The following is a 17,935-nucleotide window of genomic DNA, read 5'->3' on the forward strand; positions in this document are numbered from 1 at the left end:
AGCGTAGACTTTGAGAATAAAGTCATAATATTATGAGAATAAAGTCGTGATATTTAGAGAAAAAAGTCGTAATAGTTCAAGAAAAAAGTCATAATATTTAAGAATAAAGTTGTAATATTTCAAGAAAAAAGTCGTAATATTTGGAGGATAAAGTGGGCTAACTGTAGGGGGCTGCCATAACATGTTGGGGTCTCGGTTGCTGTACTGGTGCCGGAGCTCCACTCACTCCTGTCTCTTTGTTAATCGATCATTTTGATTATCAATCTCACTGTCTGTGAAACTTCATGCCCTCTTTGAATGGTGCAGAGATGTAGCCCCGATAGCCGTGTAGACGACCCTGCGTGAGATTCTCCTTCAACAAAACAGACAGACAGTTTCCTCTGAGTCCGTCTGGCTCTTTATTCTAGATAAACACGGTTTCCTGCTCAGCCGTTTCAGCCGGTTCTTATACTAATAACAGGCTGGTGCTGATGAGCAGGAGAGACAGGGAGACTGAGTGTTTCTTTATGGGTGAATCGATATGAAAGTCCACCAACTCACTGCCCCTCATTTAACACGAGGAGGTGCTGCCTTCCCTTCCCTTCGCAAAGCCTTTGGGCACAATACTGTGACCTTTCCTGGTATTAATGCCACTTCAATGTCATAATTCTACAACTTTTTTTCTCGAAATATTACGACTTTTTTCTCAAACTCTATTATTTTTATTTTTATTAACAGTGGTCCTAAAACACAGTCGTATTATGGGGTAGATAATGTGAGGCAGGTAAGTGCACTTGCACTGACGAGATAATCTTTAAGCTAAGACTTCAAGACTTTGCTCCAGACCCCCATTCAGATGACCTGCCTTGACCTATTTGCGGCCCATAACATCAGAGCCATCCTGTCCGTAGTGAGTTTGTTTTGATCCTTCACCTGAATGTAGAGCAGGTATTCCCCCTCTACACCTAAGCATCATCTGAGGCTTACACCACAGCTTCCTGGACACATTCACACACCCCTGCCCACAGTCCCAGAGAGGACACAAGCACGGCGGAAGACCTCTAGACATGCACACGCAAACACTCACCAGACCCAGCGTTTCTCAGCCACAGCAGGCCACAGCAAAGGGACCTTATAGCTTAAGGACACATGGGTGATATAGACGTGGTGCACAGCAGCTGAGAAAAGCCCAACGTGAATACAAACCAGCTGGCTGATACAGTACTGACCTTGGAGGCAAACTATGGCTATTAGAGCTAGGGCTTCAGTTTGGGCCATACATGATATTTGAAATCTGTAACAAACATTAACACACATTTTACCTTGTAGCAGTTTTAAAGAGACTCTTTCAGTAAAAAGCCCTGACTTAGGCTACGTTCACATTACAAGCCTCGTCGCTCAAATCCGGATTTTTGCTTGAATCCGATCTCTCTGACAAGATGGTTCACACTCGTTTAGGTAAGTGATTCAAATCTGTCATTATTGTGAACGAACCGGTGTCCTGAAATGACCCTCATCCGCACATCCTACTCAGTAACGTCACGTGAATGAATCATGTTCATCATCAGCACAAACTAACGAGCAGAACGAGCTTCGCTAAAAGGATAATTAACTCTGATCAGCTCTCAGCTTCATTATTAGAGCGAGACGAAGGAGAAAAAGGTGAGATGAACTGCTTTTCCACTGTTTACAGGCTTTAACTTCTGTTCGGCGCTGCTGCCATGGTAACGCTGAATGATGGTGCATGTGCAGTGGAGAAAAAGCACATGAATTCCGATCTGAGCGTCACATTAAGGTCGCATGACCATGAATCGGATACGTATCCGATCTAGGACCACGTTTGAAAGTGGCTCAGGACAGATTTGAAAAGATCAGATTTGTGTCCACACAGCTCTGAAAACATCAGAGTGCCCCTTCAACCCGGTAATGTGAACGTGGCCATGGAGTCGTTCCATTTCTGACAACTAACTAAAACGTCAGGATGCCACTTGCACTCGCAGTGACCTATCTAGAACTTCTAGAAGGCCTACATTTTTTTTAGCACAAAATTGGTCCCACCCATCGTAACTCAAAACGTGATTGGTTTCTGTCAGTTTCTAATTAAGTTAATCTGTCCCATAGGTCTTCTGTTCAGCTCCTGAAGGCTTAACCAATGGGAGAGCTCACTTGGCTGTGTTTGTCTAGATATCAGAGAGAAAATAAATCCTGATTGGACAGTTTTCTTTTGGGTGGTTCAAGAATTTAACCCTTTTGTTTCCAACCAAAACTTAACACTGAAACCAGAGTGATACTAGCAGAGTTTAAATACAACAAGCATGAGGATTATATTAAATAAAAAAAGGAATGAAAATGATTTTATTTTTTATCTGAGCCCGTCCAAAGAAAAAACATATATTAAACATTCCACCTTTTGTATGTGGACTATCAGTTATTTTGTTTTCTAATTTATTTTGTACAACCTTTTACATAAAAAAGCCAAACTATGCTTTATTTAGATTTAAGTGACTCCTTTATTTTTAGGGCATCAGACAATGCCACAGCACATCATGCTTATATCATTTTACATAAGGCATCACATATACTTGTTTTCATTGCAAGGGTTCAACTGACCTGAACTGACTGAACTACACCAAAATTGATTTGAATGTGTACGTCATGTCCATATCATTGCTGCTGTCATACCAAAACCATGCATCTCTACTTGTTTTTTGTTGTTGTATTTAACATTGTGTGAAAATTTCATGAGGAATGGACCAACGATCCAAAATGACTTATAATAAAATCTTCTTATATTAACTTACATTAAAATTACATTAAAATCTCCTGAAAAGTTACCGTTTTTGGAAGTACATTTTTTTGGACTGCAATATGAATATTATATCGCTGCTGTCAGAGCAAAACCTCGTATCTCCACTATTGTCGTTTTTCAGTTTTTGACGTAGTTTGAAAAATGCCTGTTGCCCTTTAAATTTCATGATGAATGGCCCAAAAGAAATGACCCAAAATGACTTGGACAAAAAGTCTGGTTCCACTGACTTACATTAAAATTAAAGTATGCTGTTTTCCTTCTCCTGTAAAGTTACCATGTGGGAGATTCAAGGTTTTGTTCCAATAATAGAGATATATTACATCAACATAGTTATTGCCACAAGTCTGTAGGCTCAAAGACTAAATTGTGTCGATTTCACATATTTTATTCATGTGGAAACAAAGTTCACATTTCAATCAGGTAAATTCAGTGCTTCACTAGGCGAGGACGGAAAAAGGGAGAAACTGAAATTGTTGTTAGGGGAAGGCCATAATGCTGCTTTGTCTGGAAAATATGAATGCCAGAATGCTGCATTCGGAGGGAAAGTCGATGACTACATGCATATTGTTGTACCAGCAACTTTCTAATGCACACAGTTAACACCTTAAATGGCCAAGATCCGCCGGCTCGTCTACGCTTAGTTACAGAATAACAAAATCTTAACCCTTGAGTGGTGTTGATGTGTTTGTTACTCAGGGGTCTGGTGGACCCACCACATTATTGTTTTCTAAATCAATACAGCCACAACAATTTATGTAAAAATACCAGATGTTTAAAATATCACAAGTGTCCAGCGCAGGGTTCTCCTTTAGCAGCTGTAGCCAGTCAGCAGCCTGTCCATGTTGTCCACCCTCACACACACACACACACACACACACACACACACACACACTAACAGCAGGCCATGTAGGAGGAGAACAGAGTGAAGGACACAGCACCTCCACACTTTTACTCCCCGCGGGTTCACCCAACACCACATGTGTAATATGAATGTGTGGGAGGGTGAACAGTGTGAAGGCACTGAAAATGGGTTAGTTTCTCACAGAAAATGAGCAAAGAACCAGGAATCTGAGGTTGAAATAATAATAAATCGCATCATTTTGTCTTTTGGTTAACATTGAAAATGGGTCCCGTAGACAAAAACACCACACACGGGTTAAGATGTAATAAACCTGAAATTGTAAGGGATAACAAATATATTCTGAAAATAATTATATTTACATACGTCAGGTTAAATGCATGTGTGTATTGACTATTTAAATTCTTTGGTTACATTGTAACTTAGGTTCATATCAAAACACACATTCATATCAAAAAAGTTGGCAAAGTTGCAAAACTAGCATTGTAGCTTACACTTCCTTGCACCTTTCTACAGTCTGCTTACGCCCACAGACGAGAAAACAACTTACAGAATCAGAGACATATGGAGCATAGATGTTGCATGATAACTACAACTACCTTGATGTTCTGGGTGTGGGTCAGTCCCCAGGCTTCAGAGCAGAAGAGCCTTCTTTAGCTTCTCACTGACTTCTCTCTTCTCTCAAAAACCGCAGTAGTGGCTAAGCTTTAGTCTAGTGTGCGTTACGTTCTGAATTATTATAGCAGTTACTTCCGGAGACACAATCTGATTGGTTGAGAAGTGTGCTGGCACAGTCACTGGATCGTTCCGCCGAGCATGATTCGCTTTATATTTCTACCTTGATTCGCGCTATATTTCTACCTTAGCACATACAGAAACAGAAAATAATATAATATTTGACCTGCAGTCCATTTAGTCAGATTCTGAAGAAGAGAGTGACCACAGTGACCTACATCAAATTCCGAACCTGACTTTGTTCTCAAGCAAGTTTTTTGGTTGGCAGCTTTAAACAACTAAGCAAACTAATTAGCCAGAAATAAGCAGAATTCAATTTAGCAGACAAGACGTGCTGTGAAATGTTCTACAGACCGACTGGAACTAAACCACATTCAGATTTATCTGGCAAATGTTGAAAAACCTGAGCTGAACCTGATATTGACACAGTTTTATGGCTCTATTTGTTACACAAAGGAGCACTACTTTTTGTGGATGAAGGAACTGCCCATATTAAAGCATATTTTAATATGATGTTTGAGGCTTATATGCATTACTTTTTAAAGTTTTTGCAGAACTGTTGTGTAAAAGCTGTAGAATCCTGTGTTATTGCAAATAATATCACAACTGTGATAGTCTACTGCAGCCGAATCAAAGCTGTAATGTCCACCACGTGACCTCGAGTGTTCTATTGCTATGTGTGTGTGGGTTGATGCAGCTTAGTGGGTCACTCTGTCACTCTGCATCTGCCGAATGACTGCAGGGGTTAAATTGGGCCAGTAAATGGGTAAAAATCTTTGTTTCATGTAAATGGTAAGTGAAGCTGAGGTCTACTATAATTTGATGGAATATGAAATAATTTCTAATATCTATCAAATATACAGTACAATACATTACAATGATGCAGTTTGGTATCCTCCTCTTCTCGTCCTTTGGAAGTCATTCTAAAGCATTCTGCTGTGTAGGTAACTAGCCCAGTTTGCAAAACCAAGTCACCACTATTGTCTTAATACAGGCCTGTTTCAACTGAATGGATTCTTTTGCAGCTGTCAGAACAAAACCTTCTCTTTTGTTGTTTTTTCAGAATTTCGCATTCCTTTACAATGAGTGAAAATTTTATGATGAACAGAGCAATAAAAACAAAAAATCTGTCTTCTCAGATTAAGGAGAAATCCACCAATTTTTCTAAATTTGGGCATGATTAAATTGTCATGGTGTTAACAAAGTCATTCAGAGTGGTTTGGTGTGAAATGTTCCATTTTAGAAGAACTTACAGAGTCAGAATTATTCACAGTGGTGGTGATAGGAAACAGACGTCTGAAGAAGCTTCCTCATATTGGTTGTGAATATGATGTCTGATGTCTGAGACGCGGTTTTACATATTTTTTAAGTCAGGTTTTGGCCTTTGGTATGGCGGAGAGGTATACTCAGGGCATTGCAAGGCAAATAATCCCCAAATAAAACATACTTTTCACTATTTTACCATCAACATTGTATAGAAAATCTCAGAGGACACATGTAGGTTCAGTGGTGGTTTTGGATTGTAAATAAAATAGCTATATTTGTGTTGTAGTCATGGTGACCCCTGCTTCCAATCACCACCTCTGTAAAGAAATCAGAATCTGTAAGTTTCTCTGTAATGAACCATTTCACATCAAACCACTCTGAATGACTTCTGACTGAATCTTTAAATCTCAACAACTAAATTATGCAGAAATTTTAAAAAATGGTTGGAATTCCCCTTTAACTTCCATTCAGAGTTAAGAATGTTATTTTCCTTCTCTTGTAAAGTTACCATTTTGACACAACACTGATGTTTTATTAAATTTGATAGCTGATGTTTACTGTTCTGCTAGCTGGCTGTTGCTAGCTACATATAGATATTGATATAAGCTAGTTATATTGATATCTAGACAGACTGATATCTTTCTATAGGCTAGTTTTAATCAAATTTCCATGATATCAATACTGAAAACATTCCACACCTTCTAAATCTCACTCTACCCCCTTAACATATGACTATTCTTGTTGCACTGTGTCTATAGCATGTCTTTTGTTCTTTTGTTCACAGATGTATGCAAACGTTTGTGCACCCCTGGTCAATTTACATGTTTTATTAGTTAAAAATAAGTTCTGAGAACACACTTCTGCACACTACCATGCACATTTACTGTCTATTTGCTGAATCTAAAACATTTGGCAAAAATAAAACATAAATTATGGCCTGTGCAAAAGTTATGACACATTTTCTATTTTATGTTTCATTTTTTGGAACAGGGTCACAGCGCTCCTTTCAAAACTGCACCATTCGTCTACGCAGGTCAGTGCGTTAGCTGTTTACAAACACAAACTGTGTATGCGCGAAAACCGCTTTTAAAGTTTCCATTTAGGAAAAGTACACAGGCAGCCTATTTACGTTCCGGACGTGTGTGAATGAGCCGCAGCCTATGGGTGCAAAGCGAGCTAATGAGGACACCCCCACACTCTGCTGATATTCATAGGGCAAGGTTACACTCCGAAAACAAGCAGTCAAACCACACAATCAACTATCAAAGCCTTCCTCACGCTAGGCAATCAGAGACATTCAGACTACTAAAAATAAGCAGAAAACACCAGGCCTCATTTCTGGCTGTGCGGTCTCGGAGGGAGAATATGGAGACAGTTCAGGCAGTTCAGGTCCCAGAATTCCCCAGCTCTGCTCTTTATGGGTTACATTCACTTGAACTACTCTGCTTTTTTGGAAAATATGATCAAAATGTTGCCGTGCTACACTTCTTTGAATGGTGTACAAGTATAATAGTATTTGTTTGCTTTATATTGTTTCTCACCATTTCATACTGGTCACTAACTTCAAGCCCAAATTGACACACAAAGTGACTTTGTATTTTGGCGGTAAATATTTTTTAACCCCTTTACAATTCCAGACTAAATCCTAAATCGTATTATTTATGCTGTTTCCAATAAGAGCCCTTGGGCAAGACTCCTAAGATTACTTTTACCCACCTCTGCATAAAAAGATGTACAAAAGTGAATGTATGCAGTGGTTAAACTGGGCCGAAGTGCAGTGAGGAGCAAAGCTCCACTAAGCTCTTATAATTTCATGAAAACGTAAATAATCTCTCATTTTTAATTTTCTAATGGAAATATTAGTGAGACAGTCTGGCTCATTCTGCAGATTTTCACCATAACGCACATTGAATTTCAGTGTGTCCTGCTGTTAGTGACATCTTAAGTTGCTACCTAAGTCTATTAAGTATTCTTAAGGAGGCATTTCACCATTTTCTCATACTTTTGCATAATTAAATGGAGAAGATGTTAACAAAGTAATTCAGAATGGTTTTAGTTTGAAATATGCCTTTCTAACGAAACCAACTCAGAATTGTTCACAGTGGTGGTGATAGGAACCAGACGTCTGAAGAATTAAACGCCTCCAAAAGCTCCCTCACATAACGTTACTATGTAAAGTGGTTATGAATACGCTGCCTGATGCCGGAGACATTGTTTGATGATAGTTTTGAGAAGCTTTTGGCTTAAAACATTGGCTTATTTTTTTAAATAGATTCGTGGCGGAGGGGTACATGCAGGGTGTTGTGAGGCAAAATAGTCCTGAGAACTTATTATCACTATTTAACCATCATCAACATTCCATATGAAAACTTAGATGACGTGTAGGTTCACTGGCAGTTTTGGATGATAATTAAAATGTCTATATTTGTGTTGTAGACATAGTGACCCCTGGTTCCTATCACCACCACTGTAAAGACTTGGTGAGTTTTTCTACAGTGAGCCATTTCACTTCCACCCACTCTTTGTTTCTGTCTGAATGAGTGAATTGTAAGGAAAGGGAAAGGAAAAAAAACTCACTTACACTCAACAAATATATTTATTTACTGTATCATTAATTCCATCCTTAGTCTCACAACATCCAAAAAACGTTAAATGGAAATAATCTTCTCTCAGAATTGCAGCCTACAGTGGAAACCAGAAGGCTGTTTTTTTCCAGCATGTAAAAGGCCATTAGTGGCGCTGACCTCTGATTGCTCTTCGTGTTTTGATTGTTGCTCATGTTTGTTTGAATAGCTTTCCATGATTTTGCACCCATATTTAGCCGTTCCCACAAGTCTGGTGAAGTATCGTGGGCATTTGGAGTCGGGTCAGGTTTGGACCGTTGCCTCGTCCCAACAGCACCGCAGCACTGAGCGCCTGCTGTTTCAATGCTATTTGTATTTCTGTCCTGTTAAGAAAACTGTAATCACTGCCGATATGAAATCTCAAATACGTTAGCAGATATGAGGCGAGACATTGTAGTTCCCTGCGGCCTAATAGCAGCATTATCAAACTAGCTTCACGCTGCTGTTAACGTTATCTGTGTTAATGGCGCGTTGCATTATTATTACGTGCATATTTGCTGTTATACTAATTTTTGGACTGTGCTGAGCTGTAAACAGTGCCTATCATTTTAAACCGGGTTGCAGTCGTTTAACATCTGCTACCGAGGGGCCAAATACAACGTCAGTTTGTTTTCAAGTCTGTTCAATATCTCTATAAATATAATTTAATCTCCAGCTCTGAAGTCGCAGCTGCTCTGTAGCGTTTTGTGGTGGAAAGGCTGCTGTTTTATCTTGTTGCAGTGCGTGTTTGTCTTTTAACATCTCTTTTTTTGCTGAAGTCCTTTGTCTTCAGCATGGTGCATGATGCAGCGACATAAAGAGAAGTCTAAAGGTATAGAAGAAAATGTGCCTTCATTGTATGATTATTTACAAAGCAGCCTCACATAATAATGTGTAATCTCTCAATTTCTCAATTCAGTGTTTTAAACCATCGCGTAATTTGATGTCAGTGTCAGTCACGGTATTGCAGTTCATTAGTTGCAAGAGTGCTTTAACCCAGCTGTCAAAAAAATGTAGTTCAACTTAAAAGTGAACAGCCAAATTTAAAAAGCCAAAGTTAAAATTAAAGCTGAACCATTAAAAAAAACATTTGAAGTTAAAACCGAACAGTTAAGAAGAAAAGTTAAAGTCATAACTGGAGTTAAAAAGTTAAGCAGTCAAGGCTCAAATTCAACGGTTAAAAAGAGCAGTTTGAGTTCAAATTCGACAGTCAAAAAGAACAGCTAAAGTTCAAAATGAACAAAAAGAAAAGTTAGAGTCAAAATTGGGATTAAAAAAGTAATTAAAGTTGAGTTAAATTGAAACAGTTAAAAAGAACAGTTTGAGGTAGATTTCAACGGTCAAGAAGAACAGCTAGAGTTCAAAATGAACAGTCGAAAAAGCAAAGTTAAATTCAAAATTGGAGTTAAAAAGGGCAATTTACGTTGAGTTTAACGTAAACAGTTAAAAAGAACAGTTTGAGTTAAATTCAACAGTCAAAAAGAACAGTTCACAATAAACAGCAAAAAGAAAAGTTGGAGTTAAAAACAAGCAATTAAAGTTCAAACTAAACAGTTTAAAAAGCAGCTCGCGTTGAAATTGAAGTTAAAAAGAAGAGTTCGATTAAAAATGAACAGTTCAAGAATGTGATCTCATCCTTTTTGATACTGGACGTTCGAGCATTTTTAATCCATTTTTCTCACTTAGACTGCTTTTTTACTTCTTCAGCAAGACCGCTAAGAAAGATCAATTTAGGAACACTGTGATGAGCATGTACTGACACTCTTTTGATATTCACAACTAAATGAAATGTAAACAATACTAGAAATCGTACATGTAACTCTGGAGAAAGCAACAACAAAAAGCGCAATGGTTACTCAACCACAGGATACCCAGCGCAGTATGAGAACAATTACAGAGGACACATCAGACAAAGACATGTTTTGAAAATGGGATTGAACCCTCGCAGCGAGAGGTCTTTTGTTACTGCAATACGGCCCACGTTGAACCATCAAAAGCCAGCACGTGTCGAACAACGCTATCAACATTCTTGGACAACTGCAGCAGTTCTAGTCTGGCCAAGCACACGGCCGTAGTTCGGCCTGTGACGAACTCACTTCTGTCAGTTCAACAAGCTCTCTAATCTCCCTCACCTCGTTTGCCGCACTGACATTTACATCAACAGCAATGGACGGGTTGTGAAATCGGCTGAGAACGAGATAAGAGCGAGGCGTCCCTCTTAGAGGACGGCCAAAAAAGCCCAAACAAGCCCATTAAGCACTCACCAAGGCTGGGAGCCTCCAGAAAGAGAGAGAGAGAGAGAGAGAGCGAGAGACACTCAGGCCCAAATCAACTGGTGTGTGAGGGCGCTAACAAACGTCTTCAGTCTGTGGAGGTGATGAAGCTTTCTGATCTTGGCTTGATCTATGACATCTGTGCTTGCCAGCTCTAGTGCACGAGCGCGTACGTGTGCATGTCTGCAGGTGAACTCTGTGGGCTGTTCTTCTCCCACAGCTTCGCATTCCCTTCAAGTGTCTCCGTTTCTCAGAAACGGCAATTTACTCCTTCACCTAAATCAGCACAGCATGGGCTCTGGCAGCGTGCTGCATGTTTACAATGTCAAATAGCTCCATATTTCTTTCACTCCAACTTTGGTACGAGGGGCCCGCAGAGGCAGCGGCTCGGTCAAAAATGTGTCATAATGCAGCACATTATAAAAATTGTTACAGTTTTCATTACTGTAGACTGAGCAGAGCAGTCGTCAAGACCAAAGCTCACCGAGGCGAATGAAAGCAAATGGGGCGCCGGATTCAGGGGCCTTCCCTGCTAGAAAAACCATGCTAGTCACCAGCAAAACCAGGACATGTTGTGTTTTGGATGCTGGTATACTGGTCGACCAGTATGAACCTTGCAGGCCCTGCTGAAAAAAACAGCTGGTTTACACTGGTCTGCTGACCAGCATCCAAAACACAACACATGCTGGTTACGCTGGTGACTGGCAATGCTGGTCTGTGATGGTTTTTGTAGCTGGGGGGTGACCAGTTAAACCAGCATAGACCAGTTTAGACCAGCATGGAATGCATGCTGGTCTGTGCTGTTTTTTTTTTCAGCAGTGGTGGCTGTAAATATGATGTATGACTGTGGATACAAAATACCACAAACCAACAACAACATACGTATTTAAATGTCAACATAAACCGTGCCAACAATGGACCGCTGTAAAGAAATATAGTGTTATAATTAGACCAAAAAATGTTGGCTGATATTATGCAGAGCAGGGCTACATATATATATATATATATACATATATATATATATATAGAGCCCCGCTCTACATAATATGTGTATGTGTATAAATACGTGTGTGTATGTGTGTATATATATATATATATATATATAATATATATATATATATATATATATATAATTAAATTCTAGAATTCTTTCCTTTTAAAGGTGTATTTGTAATTATAACATTATGGTGTAATGTAATAAAATATATTTGAAATCTCCCTCTTTCTTTATTTGTCCATCTTTTTGCTGCCACAAACATTCCAGAGACGTAAAATTTGGGCACCCCTGATGCAGAGGGTCAGTAACCCACCTGTTTTGGGGGCTCAAAGTGAAATGTAGTGATGTTTCTTTTCCCACCTGTATTCAGGCAAAATACTTTGCCAATCAGGGTGTAGGGGCGTGGCTGAAGTGGAAATTAGCCAGTTGGAGTGTAGGGGTGGAGCTTTAGGCTCCTGGAACAGCTGGCTGGCTGCATGAGAATTTGAACTACTAGCCAATACAAACACACATAAATATGTTATCTGGAACAACAAAGACATTAAATTTAAATGACTTTTTTTAAAATTAAAGTCTTTATTCAACAAGAGAAGGAATTCTGCCAGTCAACTGCTTAATAATGAGGGTCAATAACTTGATAAATGAAGAATGTATTAATTACCTATATATTCTGTCATGCTGAAAGGTTATGCTTTTGTCTTTGATGCAATACCATATAGTGCTAGACGCCTGCTATTATCTGGTCCTAATAGCAAGGATTGTAAAATACCTTCTATACAATAGAAAAAAACCTTTAAATTGATATTGACTGCCTTGTAGTACATTCAAAGGCTACTAACAATCTATCAAATGTATCAGAAATACATTACTACAGGGCACTGCAACCCCCTCCCCCCTGCTGTTTTTATTTGGAATTACACATTTTATAATATTTGGTCGGAAGCAACTTGGCTACTTCCAAAAAAATCTTTCCAACCACTACAACTACTACATAATATCCTGTGAAAGTCTACTTTGAAATTTTCAGAATTGATATGGACTTGCACTACAGCTTTTGTAAGTCAAGGAAATAAACCTTGACACAACTCTTTTGGGAAAGCCAATGCATCCAGATGTTCTGGACTGACTTGAAAAACTTTATTCTAAGAAATATCAGATTTAATTTTAATATTGTGATGTCCACTATGGGCTGAGCTGTCGTGAGGAGCTTAGGCGGTGTGGCCATGCAAAGTGGCTCTCGGACCATGCCATACTCCCGGCTAAGAAGAATGCTTATAGTTGCTGATGTGGCTGATGTTGTTGCTTTTAATGATGTAGTTGTGTTGCTGTTGCTGTAAGAGGAGGGTGGGCTTTGTGGTGTAACTAGTGGTTAGAGGTGTCTACCCTCCTCATATGTTGTGTCCTCTTTCTTTACCCCCTTCCTGTGTTTCTTATTGGGGTTAGTGCTGGGTTGGGCATTTCTTACTGCCTGTTGAAGTGCCTGTTCCAGATGAAAGAGCATTTGCTCATATACGCGATGTTTTACAGGTCTTCTTCTGAGCTGACTTGACATTGGTGTCAGAAGTGGGATAATGCTGCAGAGGAGGAAAACAGAGCACAACGGAATGGGGTACCGAGCGCTATGCCTGCCCCCTCCTGGATGGGTCCAGCCAGCCAAGAGCAAGGTGGCTGGCTAAGGAAGATGGTGAAGGCTTGGCAGCAGAGCTCAGCTGGAGCCTGGCAATGGGGGGCGGTGCCTGGGAGCCATACTCCACACAGCTGCAAGTGGTCGCCTGGCATCACGGCTGGATGGCACAGCTGTGTTTGGCACTGGAGGGGAAAGCACTAAGACTGCATATGCAGCTCATTGCAGCGGGCATCCTTTAATGTTCCCTTTGAATTCTGTAATTTTTTTTCCTGTTAATTTTTAACATGTTGTTGTCTTATCATCATTGTCATAATTCTATTTCTTGCATCTGTGTGTAATAGAAATGTATAGAAAAAGAGAGAGAGAGAAAAATAAACCTGGAAGTATTAGCCAATCCGAGTGCAGGGGGCGTTAACGTTCTGGAACACTGTTTCCAGAACAGGAATGCTTCCACCCCATCCAATCATAGAAGGGGTGTGACCATGGCATTCTCAAACAAAGGCTTCTTCGTGACGTTGAACTACAAGCTAATCCCAGAACATTTTTTTTCTTTTGATATCTTCCAAGAAATTACAAAAAACTCACATTTGGGGAATACATACAGTACATCACACACACACACACACACACACACACACACACACACACACACACACAGCACACACACACACACACACACACACACACACACACACACACACAAAGACAAAAGAGACGAGTTATGTCAGAAAGCTTAATTTATCTACAATAGTATTCACTATGCTGTGACTTTCAGTAGCTTTGCTGTTCAAAGGCCTTGACATGTGGTCTATAGAGGTGTAAAGGGACTCAATATCAAAACAAAAAAATGTGAAATTAGGTTTAGACTTCACAGCCCTGGCTTTATGAATATGAGATTTTCCTATAGAACCTATAGAGATGAAAAAACGAACGGGTTAAGATGGAGCATTTGTGTAAAATCATAGTTTATAAATGTTTAAACATATTTAATGTAAAAGAATTCAATCATTTCCTGAACACAGAACCGCATAAAACATTTTAACACCAGTGTTATATTTTTTTATTTTATATTATAATAATTTTATTATTTATATTTTATTTTTGAGAGCATTTGAACTCGAGTTATAGGAGTTGAAAACAGCGCCTCATGTACATCCATGATGTCAGTTAGTGACATCAGTGAGCACGAACAGCCAATGAGCTGCTCTGCTCACCAACCAATCAGCACTCACACGCAATAATGTTAGCGTCCTAAAAACTGCCCAAAACTCATTTGTTGTAGAAAAAAGGAAACATACAGGTGAATTTTCTTTGCTTTTTTAGTGAAATGCATCTTCTTACTTTCTAAAATGAAAGGAAAGTTCTGGGCGAGAGATTAGAAACTATTTGCTTTTAGCCGTTGAGCTCCATTCACCCCCATTCATTGAGGACTCGCTCGCGTGCGCCCTCTGAGGCGTTACAGTCATGTTTTTGATATAATGGGGTAAATAGGAAGAACCCAGGCTTCTCATAAACCACTGTGAAGCTCAAACTCACATCCCCATCCTGATTTCACTCTCAAAGGACTCTCGACCAGAGTTAGCAGGTCGGCACGTGTTCATTATCATTAACTGTAAAACATTTACGTTTTTAAGTTCACAAAAAGTCAGGCACACACTTGTCTACCTATACCTTTTGAGGTTCTTCCCAGAGTTGCTGATCGACAGCTGCTGATTCTTCTAATAACACTACGAATACTGTGATCGTAAACCAGAGGAAGTAAGATCAGGACGGGTTGTGAGATTGAGCCCCACACCGGCTCTGGAACAATTTGTCAGGACACTGCCATAGCCTGTCTTACTTCCACATAGCTTATTGATGTGAAATTGCAGCGCAGCAGGATTAGCTTGCAGGTAGCAATATTCATATTTCGACTCTTTAACAACCTCATAGTTCAGAAAGTCCAGTAATATTCGGGAGAAAAATGTACACAGGACAAAACTAATCTTTCTTAGTTACCACAGGGTGACCCACTTTTTTTGCCATAGAGAAATCAAGCTGAGACCTGGACTATGGTGGTCAGTTTGAGTGTAGGGGGCGGGGCTTTTCTTTCTAGAAGGACTGTTTCTAGAACTGGGAATTCTTAGGCCCAATCCCATTTCACCCCTCGCCCCTACCACTTAGTCCTTACCTCTCTGTTTTGCGCGTTCACATCTAGGGGTAGGATGTCCCGATTTTTGTTGAGATAAAGGGGTGGGGCCCAGTGTTAGGGCTACATGACCCTTCAAATGGAGGTCTTTCAGAGTGTTATGAGAAAAAAAGAAAAACCCAGCAAGATGGCTGAACAAGTGACCAAAGAAACCGACAAAAGTGAGAATTTTCTCTGTTAAAAATTACGATAACCATTGTATAAACTTAGATTAATGTTGTTTCAGTGTATTATGGTCGTTTTCTTCATAACAAGCGTAAAAAATTACTAGTAGTAGCTGATGTCTTAGTAGCTGGCTAGCTTAATTTCCTGTTCCACCTTAAATGGTGCAGCAGTTACATTCTGACACCTCATGCTGCACCATTTAAGGTGGAACAGGAAAATTCAAAGAAGAAAGTTGGCGAATAGCTGATTTCAGCTTCATATCACTGAGGAATTGGGGTGGGTAATAATAAATAATTGCCCCCCCCCCCTTTGAAGGCATATGATGCCCTAAATGTAACTAAAGCCCAGCAGTGAGGAGCTGAACTTTACCCTCCTCTGCTGTCACTGCAGACTGGCAGGGTCGCCTACAGAGCAGCGCTGGTAGCTGTTAATGAAGTAATGCTCTTTTTATTTGAGGGTCCCATTTCATAGAGGAAGATCTCGACCACTACCCCTTCTAACTTAGTTCCAAGGGGCAAAGGTGACCCTCGAAAACAAGGGGTAGGGGTGAAAATAAGAAATGGGACTGGGCTTTTGTATAGATATGCTTGCATGTATGTATGTATGTATGTGTGTATATCTATGTGGGCGTGGCTATAGTGTTCTCAAACACGGGGCTGCTTTACGAGTATGAAACACTAGCCAATCCGAGACGCAAGGGGCGGGGCTTTAGCTGCCTAGACCGCCTGTCTGCAGAACTACTGGCAAATTCATGCGTAAGAGGGCGGGGCTTAAGCGTCCTGAAACCAGTTGTGCTCAAGAAGCAGACACGGCTTTGTGAGAGCCAATCCGAGCACGGGAGGGCGGGGTTTGCCTGAATACAGGCGGAAAAAAAAACAGTCCGCCGGCGCAGCTCCGCCCCGCGTTCAGCTCCCGCTACTGCTGCTGTCTGTCCGGCAACACGGAGCGGCGTTCTCCCGGACAGAGAGTGAGGGAGAGAAAAGAGGCGAAAAAAGAAAGAAATCGCGAAGCCACCGCGCAGAACCGGAGCAGAACTTCTCTAAGCATGTGGCCGTGAACTAGGAGGACGTCGACAAACCTCAGAGACGAGAAGAAGTGCTGCGTAATCCCCGGACAGCCACACGGAGAGGTAGTAGCATATAAACGCTTACGGCATTGTTATTAAGCCTGATTTGACTTTTTTGCTGTCACGGCTTTGCGTGCAGTCTGGTGAAGTGGAAACAGTGCCTGCAGATCCCTGCTGATCCCTGCTGATCACTGCTGCTGATCACTAAAACAGAAATGTGCAATGCAGGGCTGCTTATAGGGCTGATAAAGGCGTTTATTAGATCATCTGAGCGGCTGATGTCACCTGAGGTTAATAATATGACCCCCTGATTGAGTTTGTGACCACTGGGCAAAGCAGCTGCACAGCTGAATGAACTTCTTTCTGCACTGTTGAATTAACACCTACAGTGTTCACAGCCCAGCAGCTCATTCAACACTGTTGAGTTCATTCAGTGCTGTAGGTTCTAATGGACTGATTAACGCTGGCTAATGTGATAACTAAGGCAATTTAAACCAATATCAAGTCAAAACATGGCATCACAGGCCGAATATAAATGCTAAATTCACTCTAATAAGTTAGATATTTTGTTTTTTACTAACAGAGTGGGGTTTTAACACAAGTGCAGGGTGCTTTCATGATATTCGGTTCCTTTTTATTCATTTAAAGGCTTGTCCGTGTGGTGAGATATGCTAATTAAAGCCAATCACAGTAATTGATTGACAGTTAACCCCTCCCACAGGTCAGTTGATCAAGTTGGAAGGTGGAAATGTGGAAATGTCTGACCAGTGCTGCCCTGCTCCAGTGATCGACTTGTTAGTTATTAGACTGTTGGGCTGCAGTAGGTACCACATTTAGGATAGCTAGGGGTCAGAGAGGGACACTGGTCAGGTACATTTGACCCTTTAGAGGCTCTAGTTAGAGATATTGCTTGTTGAGTTGAGTGGTACTTCTGCTAATGTGTTAACTTCTACTCAGGCACATTTCAGAGGCAAATAATCCTCTCTTTTTTGCATTTAAAGGTGAATTTAGCTAATTTTTTCCAAAAATTCTGCATAATTCAATTGTAAACAAGGTCATTCCGAGTGGTTTTGTGTGAAATGGTTTATTCTGGACACTCAGATTTCTTTACAGTGGTGGTGATAGGAACCAGGGGTCACCATGTCTACAACACAATATATAGGCAGTTTATTGAACCACCAGTGAACCTACACGTCTCTTCTGAGTTCTGAGTAATGTTGACGATGGTGTGTACGTTTCCACCATGAATGCAATAAGAAATACTATGTTTTAGGCCAAATCCTGTCTCAAAACTATTGTAAAACAAGGTCTCAGGCATCAGGCAGTGGATTCATAACCATTTCGTGTGCTAACTTTCTGTGAGGGAGC

General features: G+C 40.4%; 2 protein-coding genes across 2 annotated transcripts in view; one reads left to right on the forward strand and one right to left on the reverse strand.

Annotated features, from left to right (window-relative positions):
* Positions 1–10,645, reverse strand: part of LOC118812974 (tyrosine-protein kinase ZAP-70) — a 34,536-nt gene extending 23,891 nt beyond the window's left edge. The window contains exon 1 of the mRNA XM_036578086.1: positions 10,516–10,645. The gene's annotated coding sequence lies outside the window, so the exon portion shown is untranslated. The remainder of the gene's footprint in view (positions 1–10,515) is intronic.
* A 5,740-nt stretch (positions 10,646–16,385) lies between these two features.
* Positions 16,386–17,935, forward strand: part of adamts10 (ADAM metallopeptidase with thrombospondin type 1 motif, 10) — a 120,837-nt gene continuing 119,287 nt past the window's right edge. Inside the window, exon 1 of the mRNA XM_036579527.1 lies at positions 16,386–16,630. The gene's annotated coding sequence lies outside the window, so the exon portion shown is untranslated. The remainder of the gene's footprint in view (positions 16,631–17,935) is intronic.

The sequence above is a fragment of the Colossoma macropomum genome, unplaced genomic scaffold, assembly GCF_904425465.1.
Source record: "Colossoma macropomum unplaced genomic scaffold, Colossoma_macropomum, whole genome shotgun sequence".
NCBI lineage: Eukaryota > Metazoa > Chordata > Actinopteri > Characiformes > Serrasalmidae > Colossoma > Colossoma macropomum.